The 14431-nt window shown below is 42.5% G+C and overlaps 2 non-coding genes across 2 annotated transcripts; both read right to left on the bottom strand.

Annotated features, from left to right (window-relative positions):
• Positions 1-5352: 5352 nt before the first annotated feature.
• On the bottom strand, positions 5353-5434 carry trnas-cga (transfer RNA serine (anticodon CGA)). The gene has a single exon. It is a non-coding gene; the product is annotated as a tRNA-Ser (tRNA).
• A 2437-nt stretch (positions 5435-7871) lies between these two features.
• Positions 7872-7953, bottom strand: trnas-gcu (transfer RNA serine (anticodon GCU)). The gene has a single exon. It is a non-coding gene; the product is annotated as a tRNA-Ser (tRNA).
• Between the last annotated feature and the right edge of the window lie 6478 nt (positions 7954-14431).

Genomic DNA, 14431 nt, shown 5'->3' with positions numbered 1-14431 from the left:
TCTTTGAAAAAATGAAACATTTCCCTTGGTCAGAGATTAAATAAAACCTCACTCGCATCAAAACAAATTTATATTTCTAAATATCACAACATGATCGAATTTACGTCTTTTTAATAACAATGAATAGTCACCTATGCGTTACAAAATAAACATTTATATTGATTTGAATCGAGTTTTGATTTAAATCGTAAACGCGTGTTTAAAGGCGATATACTGTATAAAAGCGCTGATTCTTATGGAATGTGTTTGGCCGGGGATTCAAAATAATTATTTTTTTTAATCGCGTATCTAAGGAAAATTGCAGTATAACTTTGTTCATGCACAAACAGTGGCATGTTACATTATAATTTGGGTGTCTCCTCTTGCCAGAAAGCTCTAAATTGGATTTTGAGTGCGGTTTTTGACTTTTTCTAAATTGCAACCCATAAATAAAGCTGATACAGTTTAGACTTACTGTATTCTAAACTGTATTACAACATCACATTGGACAATGCAACGTAAATTGCAAAAATGCACTTGGAATCTGTCCAAGCCCTACTACGAAAATTATTAAAACTGCGACACTTATCATTCATCTTTAAATAAACTTTATTTTATATAGCGTTTTAAGCGAATAGGTAATTAGATTGCTCATAAACCTAATCGCTTTTTCTACATAAACACAGCGTGATTGCTCTCTGAAAATGCTTTTTTCTTTATATTAAGGCTCAGATTTCAACTATAGATTGTATTATTATAAACTTTCTTGGAAAAATGTCTTTTATGTAAACCATGTTTGCTATTAATTCATTTAGGGCTAAAATACGTTCATTGTCTTCCAATCGAGTCGAGTTGACATTGGAAGCTTGCCACGCCCGGACTGTTACACCAACGCATTAGCATGTTGAAGCGATTTCATTGAGGAGGCCATCTACTAGTTAACACTGTACTTCCTACTTTGAAAACACCTGTGAAATTGGTTTAATTCGTCACAGCCAGCACTCCGGCAGAGAGGGGGGTTGTACTCGTTAATGTCTGATGACATACAAGTGGAAAGATTACAGATTTTAATCGTTTTTTTTCTGAACCAGGGAAAATCTGATCATGTTTCTCTATAACAATAATAAAAAACTTTATTTTAAATTATTTTACATATCCCGCTTGCACATCGCACGACTTTAATAAATCTATTCTTTATTAATACTAAATAAATAATACTAAAAATACTACAGCAAAGAGGTCACTTGATTTTTGGAATAATTCCAAATAGCACAATGATCCGCTGGCATTCCTGAAGTCTGTTTAGTGCATAATCTTCCAAATACAATCACTAAGCAATTATAAGAATTATACCATCCTATTTCTTTGTGATGTCCTGTAAAAACTAAACCTATTTTTATAAGGCTTTTACTCAAAAGGTTTCCAAACACACAAAGCATTTGTGAAGTACTATAGTATTTCTAAAGGTTACTGGTACAACATCAATCATTAAAGCTTAACAATAAAGTTTAGATTGCTGACTATGGACTAACTACATTAACTAACTGCAATGCAACATTATACATTTTACAAGAATATCTGGTTGAATTCTTGCATTTGTAGCCAATTTAATGCGAGAGAAATAAGCCAATTTAATTATTTCACAAAAAATAATGTAATATAAAATGGATGTTTTTAACTTTATTGTAGTGTTTTAGAAACTAATATGTCTTCAAAAATGGTTGTTTTTCACTCCTAGGAATGAAAGCTGTTGTTATATGATGTTTATTTTCAAATTTGGAAAAATCAAAGGATTCTAGCTTTCTCCCCTTGCAGGCATCGGACACAGAGAACCTCATGGTTTTCCTAAAAATCATTTTTTATGTTCCCTGGTGTTCCAAACTTAGTTTTAATTTGTTATTATGTTAAAAACAGGGTAATAAATTTCTAATTGGACTATAAATAATGTCATATTGTCTGCTATAAAACTGATGTTTTCAACTCTATTGTAGAGATTCTAGAATCATCTAATAGAGAATTGAAATAAAAAAAGGGCATAAGAAAACATTACCAACAACGACCACAAGATGGAGATATTGTATAGACATTACCAACAACGACCACAAGATGGAGATATTGTCCAAAAAGGCAAGAAGGGCAAAGCCGCGATAAGGTAAAATCATTTTTTGAAAGAGATTGCTGTCAGAATGCACAACTGAATCCCAAACAGAATCTCTAGTCAAATATGATCATTTGTGAAACAGGCAAATGAGTCTCTCAGGTGCCCATTGCTCATTTTCAGACACATTTATGCAATACTTTCACCATGCGTTGAGCAATAGGGATTAAAGATACCAGAGGTAAGGTTTAAAAGTGATTCTGAGGTGCAACACATCAGCAATACAGCTAGGCATCTGAAATGCGGGGTTTGAGAGCCCTTCAGGGAACACCGTACCCTAAAGGTACCAGAAGTCCAGTAGTATAAGCATTAAGTCACTGTCACCCCTGTTACAATGTGATTGCTACATATCTTCATTTCTTTGGTTTTTAAGGAGTAAGAGTGCAGGGGGTCTAAATCTGCGATCCAGTGTGTTGAAGTATTTCACAACATTACCTGTAGCCCGTATGGAAATAAATACTAATTCTGATTATTGCCCTGGGCATGTACCAATAAATCACTGAGCATATATATATATATCACTGTGTTGAAGCTAGAGACCTGTATGTAATATTATGGTGCTAAAATGTCATTTTCACATATATTAATGTAATAAATGATTGCTTATGCTTTATAAACAAATCTAATTAAAATAAATGATTAAGTTTTGTATTTATCTTGTACCATAGAACATGATTTTCTTTGTATTTCAAGCCCACAAAGTGTCCAAATGACGCACTACATGATATAAGGAAGATTATCACATGCATATCGGTATTATCTTTCTTATGAAAATGCATTCCTTTCATTACCTTTTACTTTTTAAAATGAACTCAAATTGTGTATAATGTAATAATTTAAGTAGAAGTGCTTCACTGCTCTATGCCGTCTGGAAATAAATCCTCAGACTACTTACTGCCCTGGGCATGTACCAATAAATTACAGGAGCACATCTATATATCACTGCGTTGAAGCAGGAGACACACAATCACTGCAAACACATCCTAAATACAGTGTTCTAGCACCTTTGACCTCATCCAGAACATATCATTTCTTGAAAGGGATTGCTGTCCGAATGCACATCTGAATCCCAAACAGAATCTCTAGTAAAATACGATCATTTGTGAAACAGGCAAATGACTGTCTCAGGGGCCCATTCCTCATTCTCAAGACACATGTATGCAGTACGTACACCATGCATTGAGCAATAGGGATTAAAGACACCACAGCTAAGGTTAGAAGTCATTCTGACTATATTCTAAAATATTGGACTCATATTCTTATGATGGCAGACATGATGCTGCGTTTAAAACCGGGGTTAATGGACATTATATGACTGTCAATTCTGTTTTGTTTTGGAGACTCTTGGCTGCCTATATGGTACACTGCAGCGTGAAGGAATTATTTTCCAAAACTGTGTCAGCTCAAAAGTTGTAAGAGAACCTCTCCAGCTGCTTTAACTCTCTTCATTTTTGTCATTTAATTGTCTGTCGGCACTATGTGGCAGCGTTGCATGACAACCCCTCTCACCACGGAAAGGAACCTAACAGCTTTGGTAAGAGAGGAGAAAAGGACCTGGCCAGTAAGGGGCACGAACCCGTGACTTTGGCGTTATTAGCACCATGCTCTAACCAACTCAGCTAACCGGCCTCACGACAGTGGTTCTCTCTGTGCTGCAAAAAATCGAACTCAGGGAATTTCTTTTGCCCTCCTTTGAATAGAAAGCCGTGTAATTCAGTGTACGGGCTTTCTCATGCAGTTTCATGGTTCTTGTAACCCAAATCCTACACTGGCCTGAAGTGCCCCCCATTTCACAGAATTTTTCAGCTGATTTAAAATGTACCTAAAGGAGAAGCATTATTGAAGACGATCAATTACCAAGAGCTTTTGTCAAAGGTTTTGGTGGTCATTTTTAATGACCACAGAGCGATGTGACCTCAGTTTTACATCTCATCCAAAAGACAGCGCCCTTTTACAACACAGTGTCTCCGTCACTATGCTGGGGCATTGGGACCCGCACAGACCTCAGGGTGAGCGCCCCACCGCCGGCACCATTAACACCGCTTCCAGCTGGAAGCTTTGTTTTTCCCTGTAGCTCACCCTCATCCGGGTACTGACCTGGCTCACACCTGCTTAGCTTCAGTGGGTTTTCAGTTGCGAGTTGCAAGGGGATGCAAGTGATGGAGCAGCTAGCTGCAAAAGCCACTGCATTGGCGGGGAATCAAAGCCGAGCCTCCCGCGTGGCAGGCGAGAATTCTACCACTGAACCACCAACGCTCAGAACCCGGGCCTTCAAAAAAGACGCTTTTTTGGTGCTCTGTGCAAAAAGCGTCGACATCTGCTTCCAGCTGTAAAATGCCATTCGCGGACGCTGAAGAACTTATTTGCAAGGGAGCGGGTACAAGCAATTTGGCATTTTAAAACCACCAGGAACACCGAACAGGCGCGCTTCTTTGCTTGCGCCGAAACACAACGACAGGAGGTGGACAACGTAGTCGGCAGGATTCGAACCTCTTTCTGTCTATTATATACTAAATGTTCTCTTGTCTGTCTCTTGTTTGTATAGAACTGAATGTCCCTGACAATGTACTGTTAGTTTTAATTGAAGAACGGCATTTGTGTTCAAATATATCAGACAAGTTTACGTAACTGCTCATGCGACACTCAGTTGTAATTAGTCAAGAAATAAAGTCGAACAACAGCTGCAGGTTTGATTCTGAACGTATCAGATTGCAGCACCTTTTACTTCCATTGACAAATGATAGAGATTCGAAGAGAGATCCTTCAGACCAGCAAGCAAACCCACGGCTATTTCGGTTTTCTATCTAGGCAACGTTGGTGTCTGCAATAGCATACATGAAAGCGTGATGCAATTTCTGTGGCTAAATTTGTTGCACGTCATGCACAGTAAGAGTGTTTCTAACACCAAATAAAAAGTCAACAATTAGCGATCACGCCTTCTCCTCAGTTAACCCACTGAAACCCTTGCTGTTAACAGTTCTTTAATGCATGCTTTACGAGCACCTACATATTGTGTCGGTTCTTTCAGTTTTATTCATTAGGTTTTCAAAGGCATAAGTAGAACACCAGAGGTGCGAACGCAAGATGTGTGGTTATCTGAAGAACTCATTTCCATGGCAGCGGGGCCAAGCTATTTAGTGTTTTTATAGTACCAGGGAAGGAGAAGCGGCACTTCACCTTTGCCGCGCAGGCACAAGGAGACGTGCGGCAGACGCCGTAGTCGGCAAGATTTGAACCTGCATGGGGAGTCCCCAACGGATTTCGAGTCCATCGCCTTAACCACTCGGCCACGACTACAGCGAGTTCACCATCGCCGCATTCCTCCTTTAATCTAACACGGAGTGCGACGTGGCTGCGGAAACCTTTTCAAAGTCGCTCTCCGTTAAAAAAAAATAATACCTTTGACAAAATACGTGCCGGCAGACAGACACGCCTCAGAGGGTTTAAGGCTGGCTTCATGTCGGAATGATAAAGTCTCCCCGTCCGGACATGAAAATGCCACTTTGTTACACACAAAAAAAGAATCAACAACAGAGAAATGCCCACAAGCATTTGAAAAGCCGCACCACGTCGCACTTGAAATAGCTCTTACATTAGTGGTAGACGCAGGAATCGCATTTTTATTTACGCTCTTACCAACGCGATGGAAAGCAAAACAAAGCAAAGCAGAGCAAAACAAAACGAACAAACGAAAACCCTGCACATAACGCCGTTACGTGCCCAAGTGGTATTGTACGTCATCCTAGCACTGCACCCCGGGGCGTACGGTACATGGGAACGAGCACACGCCACGAATCGTCTCGAATCACTCCCTACAGCTGTAAGGCGCCTTGAAGCGTGCACCCCCAACATTCTTCTTTGCGCATCTGTGAAAGGTAAACTCTTGAGCAAACTCTGAACCAGCTCTAAGGAAACTAATCCGATTAGACGTAACTTTGACTCATCTTTTTACGCTCAGTGCTGGATTGCTCAAACTCCAGCTAGGGTTAGGGTTAGCATTACCACGCTACTTAGACACTTTGTTTACGCTCAGTGCTGGATTTTGGGAACTTCAGGACGAGTGGGAATTTTCTCCTATCTGTCCATTCTGTTTTGTTTTGGAGACTCTTGGCTGCCTATGTTGTACAGTGCAGCGTGAAGGAAACATTTTCCAAAACTGTGTCAGCTCAAGAGTTGTAAGAAAACCTCTCCAGCTGCTACAACTCTCTTCATTTTTGTCATTTAATGTGACACTCGATGTATAACTGGAGCCTCACATATGCAAATGGTGCGGCTCCAGTTCGACACCCAGTTCGACACCACTTTACAGTATATGACAAAAGCATGGCAAACTGTGCCGGACCAGCAGATAACTTCCGCTTATTTTGACCATATTAAACATTGGAAATCTTCCCACTTGCATTTGTGACACTTGATTTTGGCTCCACCTAAGAAACTCTTAAATCTTCTAACACTTTTCTCTTCTCCCGCAACACACTTGTCTGTCGGCACTATGTGGAAGCGTTGCATGACAACCCATCTCACCACGGAAAGGAACCTAACAGCTTTGGTAAGAGAGTAGAATTACCTGAAGAACTGCTTTCCATGGAAGCAGGACCAAGCGATGTAGCATTTTTATAGTACCAGGAAAGGAGAAGCGGCACTTCGCCTTTGCCACACAGGCACAAGGCGACGTGCAGCAGACGCCGTAGTCAGCAGGATTCGAACCTGAGCGGGGAGTCCTCAATGGATTTCAAGTCCATCGCCTTAACTACTCGGCCACAACTACAGTGAGCTCGCCGCCGCCGCCGCATTCCTCCTCCGGAGTGCGAGGTGTCTGCGGAAACCTTTTTAAAGTCGCTCTCCGTTAAAAAAAAAATACCTTTCACAAGATACATGCCGGCAGACAGACACGCCTCAGAGGGTTTAAGGCTGGCTTCACGTTCAAATGATAAAGTCTCACCGTCCGGATGTAAAAATGCAACTTTGGCAGACAGAAAAAAAACATCAACAAACCACAAATGTGGACAAGGATTTTACAAGCTGCACCACACTGCACTTTCAAAAGCATTTACATTCGTGTTAGACGCAGGAATTGTCCTTGTTTTGCGCGCTTACGAACGCCATACAAATAAAACAGGTCTACGGGTCTGAAACCTGCTCCACGGAAAACAGTTCTGTTGCGCTTTTGATCAAAGGGAGATTCTCTGTTCTTACTTTTTCATGACATAACACCCAAAGGGGCTTCTTTGGAGCTGGATTCCAACCAGCATCCTAAAGTTTCTTGGTCGTATCCTTTACAGTCCTCTGTTCGGTCGACATGGAACAGAAGGGGGCAGCTTTCCTCACACATACAGTGCAGTTCTGCATCAGACCTCTAACTCGTTTCCTTAGCTTGGATTTAAGCCACGAAGCAGGCTTCTACTGTATAAACGTCTAGAGGAATCACAAACTATTTGAAAGGCCATCATCCCAGGGGGAACTGACAAAGTCTATCCCTAAACACCTAGCGCAGTCTCTCGAGAGACTGTCAAAAATCGCTTTCTCCGTTTGTGCTGCAAGTAAGTGAAAATGCGGTCTCAACCCAGAGCCACTTGGCAGCAGCGGCACGTAAATACTGTTACTGCCACTGCTCGATACCGACGTTAGCCTACTATACCATGTTCAGCCACCGCTAGAAAATATACAGCTCTAGTACTGGAGCAAACAGAAGGAGGGCCAACATCTAACAGGCACACGTGTCAGACATAGAGAGCGCCGAGGATGGGATTCGAACCCATGCGTGCAGAGCACAATGGATTAGCAGTCCATCGCCTTAACCACTCGGCCACCTCGTCAATGAAACTGGGCTGTCCAGACACGGGTTGGCACGCTCCAGATGATCTTTTTCTTTTTTTTCCCTCGTACTCGAGGGTCCTTTTCCTGTTCCACATGCGATTTCAACATTTTCCTTGGGAGATGTCAAGCCAGCAAGCCACTGCTGTGGTTCAGTGGCCAGTGTGGAGTTCAGTGGCCCTGTTGTACACAGAAAGCACATTGAGCTCCTTGGACATGAAAAGTTCCAGATAAAAGCCATTTGTCATCCTTTCTCTTGGTGTCGATGTTGCTATTGTATGTAAAGGTGGCAACTTGCTCAGCGAGCAGGCGGAGCACACACCGAATGCAGATGTGTCTGAGTGGTGTGTCCAAGTGGCTGCAAAAAAACACTACTCCCGGGGCGCCGTGGCTTAGTTGGTTAAAGCGCCTGTCTAGTAAACAAGAAATCCTGGGTCCGAATCCCAGCGGTGCCTTTTTTTGTGCTGTGTTCTCGAACAGAACTGGTCATTATGGACAACCGCATACGCCTAGACTTAATTAAATGCAAGTATTCATTTCCTGTCTTGAACGACTTGTTTTTCTTAAAATGGATGCAACTTGCAAAACATGAAATACAAACCTCGCTAATCAGCGCTCGCGGCTGGCAAAAAAAAAAGAAGTCAGCAATGTTTTTTTTCTTTAACCTTAACCCTGCTAATGGAGAAGAGTTAAACGACCGAGTCTATGCAGCTTAAACGGTGCTCACGTCGGGTTCTTAGCTGAAAGGGTGATAAATCCCGCTCACCCCAGTCCTTAATCTTTTAAAAGGATACAAAATTGAACCTAGTCGCCACATCACATACATCCTGTTCAACGATAAAAAGGTGACATCTATCCTCGATCCAGAGTAAATCCCACGTTGAGGGCATATTTTTTTCCACTTTACCATGAGTCGGGCTCGGCTGCACAGAGGCAAGAGCAGAGCAATGAGGTCACGGGGACAGGAGAGCCACATGCTGGCGGTTTAAACACGCGGAAGAAAACTGAGGGATCCACAGTATGTGGACCCTCCGTGCGCCATCAGTCCGCACTCCGGACTCTGAATCCTGCCATCCGAGTTAAGATCTCGGCGGAACCTGAGGCACAGTTCTTTCTTAAAACGTAATCTGGTGAGCATTTCTAGAATCGTACTTGTATAGATGCAGCCTTTAATGTGTTGCTAGGTTAAAATTGATGACTTCTTGAACTTCAGTAGGCAACTGCCCTCTTGATTTTGGATTTAATTTCTTTATTACAGGGGCGCTTTTATGAAGACCGAGTCATGTTCAGGTACTTTGCTTGATGGAGGAAGCATATTTCGGACTCTGTGATCTGCTCACCTGGAAAGGTCTGCTGTACTACTACAAGAGAGAAGTAGAGTCTGGAAGAATGGACAATTTTATGATGCTTTGGAAGATAATGTTTTTTTTTTTCTTTGAAATTGAAATGAATCAGAATATCAGTGCAAAAGACAAACTCTTGGTTTGGTTTAAAGAGATATGGTTTTAAAACAGACAAAATGTAGAAAACAGGTGTTTCTCACTTTTGGAAGAGAATGGACCGGGGGTAATATTTTACAAGTTATATAATAGTAAAATATTATATAATAGGGGTAATAGTCGCGAGGGGCTTCAGCTTTTTCGTGCTTAATATGGTGCGCTGTGGCCACGGCAGATATGGGATCTATAAAAGCCGAAAATTCTCCGATCATTGCCTGACACAGCTCCTCAAAGCTATTACAGACCTCAGGTCCTTGTCTAGACATCCACTCGTGGACCGCTCGGCTGGTAGTTTTCCTTACTAACATAGCCTTTTCCTGTTCGGACGCTTCGGGCATAAACTGCAAAGTATATCTCAGCTCATCAATGTAGGTCTCCACATTATTCCCTGACACTGTCGGGTCAAACCTTTCTACATCTTTGGCTAACTGCCTCAGGGAGTGGAGGTTAATTTTTACAGTTTCTCCGTGGGCAGGGAGACGGCCGTGATCAGGAGCAGGGGGTCTATGCCTGAATTGAATCGCCCTTGCGTCTCGCGCAGGACTCGGCGATCTCCCCCATGCCGATCCGACCACAGACCCTGGCCGGGAGAAACCTCCTGGGTGAGCGCTCCGGGCTGCTAGGTGGGCTGGCATGTAAGTGGGATCTAGCCTGTTTTGCTTCCAGTACGGCAGCATCTAACTCCTTTTGCCTTTCCTGGCTGAGCTCATTTAAACTCTCAATTTCTTTTTCTTTTTCTTTCAAGCTCGCTTCTAGGTCTCTCCTAGCTACCTCAGCCGCAGTTTCTCTAGCAGACAGGTCATCTAATTTACCTAAAACTTCCCTGAGTCTGTCTTCACTTTCCTCACTTTTCACTCTCTTTTCTCTGATTATATCCAACAACTCAACTCGCTCCGCCTTATATCTTTCTAGCTTTCCCTGAAGCGTTTGAAACTTTGTCAGCTCGGACAAAGACAGTTCCAGCTGTTTAGCTAGATTTAAGGCGAAACTAGATAGGACCTGAACTGCGTTCACAGACCCTCCTGTGTTAAGCTGGTTCGCTACCTTAGCTACTAAATCTACTTGCAGCTTCTCAATATCATCAAAGTTCAACTTTTCGATACCGCTCCAGTAAACAGGATTGTCGTCGCTAGAAATAGTACTTATAAGCGACTCCACTTCAGACATTTTAGCAGCCATTGTCATTACGTCAGAGAAACTTTAAGAGTATTACTTTTTTTCCTTTTACCAAAATACAGTATGGAATCTAAACACCCGAGCAGATGGATTTCCAATCAGCACACGTTACACTAAACGCTAGAAAACAGGGGGATTTCTTTACGCAGTTATCAGCACACCCGGTATTCGCGTATAAAAGCCACGGTGCTGTGCTGAACTTGAACTCACAGCAACATCAGTTATTCTGTGCGATTGAGTCTCATTTCATTCTAAACTCGCCCACCCAGGGACGCCATTAAATGTAGTGGTTTGATGGGTTTACTGAGACACTTATTAATTGTAGCAGTAATCACGAGGTTGTTCGTTGGGGCTTTTAGAAAATCAATCGCCAGAACAACTAACAACGCACACACACGGGTTCAATACACGAGATACATTTATTAATATAAATTGTGCACCAAACATATACTAGTCTGCCTGGATACGAGCGGCAGACCTTACTGTGAGGGTTATCAATATACAAGATATATAATCTCGAAGAGATGCAAACACAAAGAGATACACAACAGAGAATATATGTCAATATATATCGTTCGGTTACCAAATCGCTAATCAGTGTTATTACCCATTGTTACTCTAAACTCGGAAGTAAATACATTACTCATGAATTAAATTGATAACAACTTGTGTTGAGGTACAATTGAATTCTCGAGACGCAATGTAGAACATGGGGTTAACTTATCCACTGTGTATGGATTTGGAATTTCCCGGCACGAACACCAAACCAGCTGACAAGCTCTGTTGCAGCCTCTGTTCCAGCGGTTGTCCAATGGGCGTTGTGTCGGCGTCCTCTGGCTACCAGCCAACCAGTCAAGGTGCAGCTCGGAGTAGGACGGGCGGAGGAATCTGACTGCGGCGCGCAGGGCAGTCGTTGCTCCGAGGGGATCTACCAGCAGTCCGGCTGGCTAGTAGAAAGTCTCTATGCACAGAGTGTGACCGCGAGTCCTCACAAGTCACTCTTTTGCCTGGGAAGAAACTGGTTCGTTCCCGGTCCAGCGCTGCTTCTGAATAAGCTATTCAGGTTGTCGACGAGGGTCCAACTGTAGGCTGCCGTTGATCAAACGGAGCATTCACGTTAGTAGAATTCTGAGTACGTACGGGATGCTTGGCCTCGCGCTTAGAACAAAGTCCAAGTCCCTATGCAGACAACAGCAGTTGTCACGTGATTGTCTCTGAGGATGCGCGAAAATGGCCAAGGAGAGCCCCGATCTGAGCTTGCGCTCCCTTTTTGACCAAGACACAGATGTGTGCTGATTGGTTGAGAGTTTGGCGGGCATTGGAGACCCACGTGGTATTACCACGCCCTGCCAGTCCCTGATTGGTTGGTCAAGGTGAGATATAAGTCACTTACTCTTGACACTTAAGAATGCAGTCCAGATGTCCATTCAGCACTCCCTAGACAGATAGGCGCCAATGGATGACCATTGATCATGATAGCCAGGCTTAGCTAAGTGCATCCCTGTCTGGGAGCTGTTCCCTATCAAAAGAAAACAACTTAAATCAGTCTGCATGAATACTTTCTCTGTGGCTGCACCACAGAGATGGGGGGTGAGATGGGGCTTCATTTAGGACAGCATACCAACGCTTAATTCTGTCTTATTAACAAGCATTGCCGCTACACTTGTATCCCAACTTTTGCAACTCGCAACTGAAAACCCACTGAAGCTAAGCAGGTGTGAGCCAGGTCAGTACCAGGATGAGGGTGAGCTACAGGGAAAAACAAAGCTTCCAGCTGGAAGTGGTGTTAATGGGCGCTCACTCTGAGGTCTGTACGGGTCCCAATGTCCCAATATAGTGACGGAGAAGCTGTGTTGGAAAAAGGGCGCTGTCTTTTGGATGAGATGTAAAACCGAGGTCATAGTGCTCTGTGGTCATTAAAAATGACCACCAAAACCTTTGACAAAAGCTCTTGGTAATTGATGGTCTTCAATAATGCTTCTCCTTTAGGTACATTTTAAATCAGCTGAAAAATGCTGTGAAATGGGGGGGCACTTCAGGCCAGTGTAGGATTTGGGTTACAAGAACTATGAAACTGCACGAGAAAGCCCGTACACTGAATTACACGGCTTTCTATTCAAAGGACAAAAGAAATTCCCTGAGCTTGATTTTTTGCAGCACAGAGAGGACCACTGTTGTGAGGTCGGTTAGCTCAGTTGGTTAGATGGTGGTGCTAGTAACGCCAAGGTTGCGGGTTTGAGCCGCGTACGGGCCAGGTCCTTTTCTCCTCTCTTACCAAAGCTGTTAGGTTCCTTTCCGTGGTGAGATGGGTTGTCATGCAACGCTGCCACATAGCGCCGACAGACAAGAGTGTTGCGGGAGAAGAGAAATGTGTTTGAAGATTTAAGAGTGTCTTAGGTGCAGCCAAAATCAAGTGTCACAAATGCAAGTGGTTGGATTTCCATTGTTTAATATGGTAAAAATAAGCGGAAGTAATCTGCCGGTCCGGCACAGTCTGCCATGCTTTTGTCATTTACTGTAAAGTGGTATTGAACTGGGTGTCGAACTGGAGCCTCACCATTTGCATATGTGAGGCTCCAGTTATACATCGAGTGTCACATTAAATGACAAAAATGAAGAGAGTTAAAGCAGCTGGAGAGGTTTTCTTACAACTTTTGAGCTGACACAGTTTTGGAAAATGTTTCCTTCACGCTGCACTGTACAACATAGGCAGCCAAGAGTCTCCAAAACAAAACAGAATTGACAGATAGGAGAAAATTCCCACTCGTCCTGAAGTTCCCAAAATCAAGCACTGAGCGTAAACAAAGTGTCTAAGTAGCGTGGGAATGCTAACCCTAACCCTAGCGTAAAAAGATGAGTCAAAGTAACGTCTAATCGGATTAGTTTCCTTAGAGCTGGTTCAGAGTTTGCTGAAGAGTTTACCCAGTGGGCACTGATTCGTCGAATATACGTATATTCACGGCGAAAATACGGCTATACGTATATATACGTCGCCTCGACGTATAATCAAAGTCGAATTGCAACCGTAAAATCGACGACATTAATAAACGCATATATAACGTCGAAAACACATCTAACACAGTGCCTGAGGCTTTTTACTGTATGTATCGTGTGTGCCGCAACTAGGAGTATACGGCACTCTGCACAGTGTACGAAGTAATTTTCGCAGTAATTAATTTATTATATTTACTATATTTATTATACACGTGTAAATTAATTACTGCGAAAATAATTTACTTCGTACACTGTGCAGAGTGCCGTATACTCCTAGGTAAGTTAGGTACATCTTTTTGCCCAAAACTGAAGGGGCGACATTCCTCCCTCCCCCCGTGATGCCAGGCCTGTCCCCATCCTATTCCATAATGTCATTATACTGTATATAATACCATACAACAGTGACCGATCCTTACTAACTGCATGCGTTAAAATTGCACATCAGCTCATAGCAGGGGGCACATAGCCGCGATGTATTATCAATGTTAAATTTCAACCATAATATCGACAACATTAATAAACGCATACGTTGAGAAAATATCGAACCCAGCATATTTTCCGGTTATATACCACAATGCATTGCTAGTATTCGTTGGTCACCATTTTGGACACGTTTTTCAAACGTAGAAGTATATCCGCAAATATCTCAGCAATCCTCTTTTGACGAGTAAGTATGAACAATAATAATACTATCTGAATACATACAGATCTTTCTTAATATTATTTTGATTAAAATAGTAAGTGAATAAGCAAAAAATGGCACATAAAAATAGTGGAGCTTTTTAAACGTCTGTACTTACTGCGCCCCATA

Source organism: Lepisosteus oculatus, unplaced genomic scaffold (assembly GCF_040954835.1).
Source record: "Lepisosteus oculatus isolate fLepOcu1 unplaced genomic scaffold, fLepOcu1.hap2 HAP2_SCAFFOLD_48, whole genome shotgun sequence".
NCBI lineage: Eukaryota > Metazoa > Chordata > Actinopteri > Semionotiformes > Lepisosteidae > Lepisosteus > Lepisosteus oculatus.
This window is presented reverse-complemented; position numbering and strand designations above follow the sequence as displayed.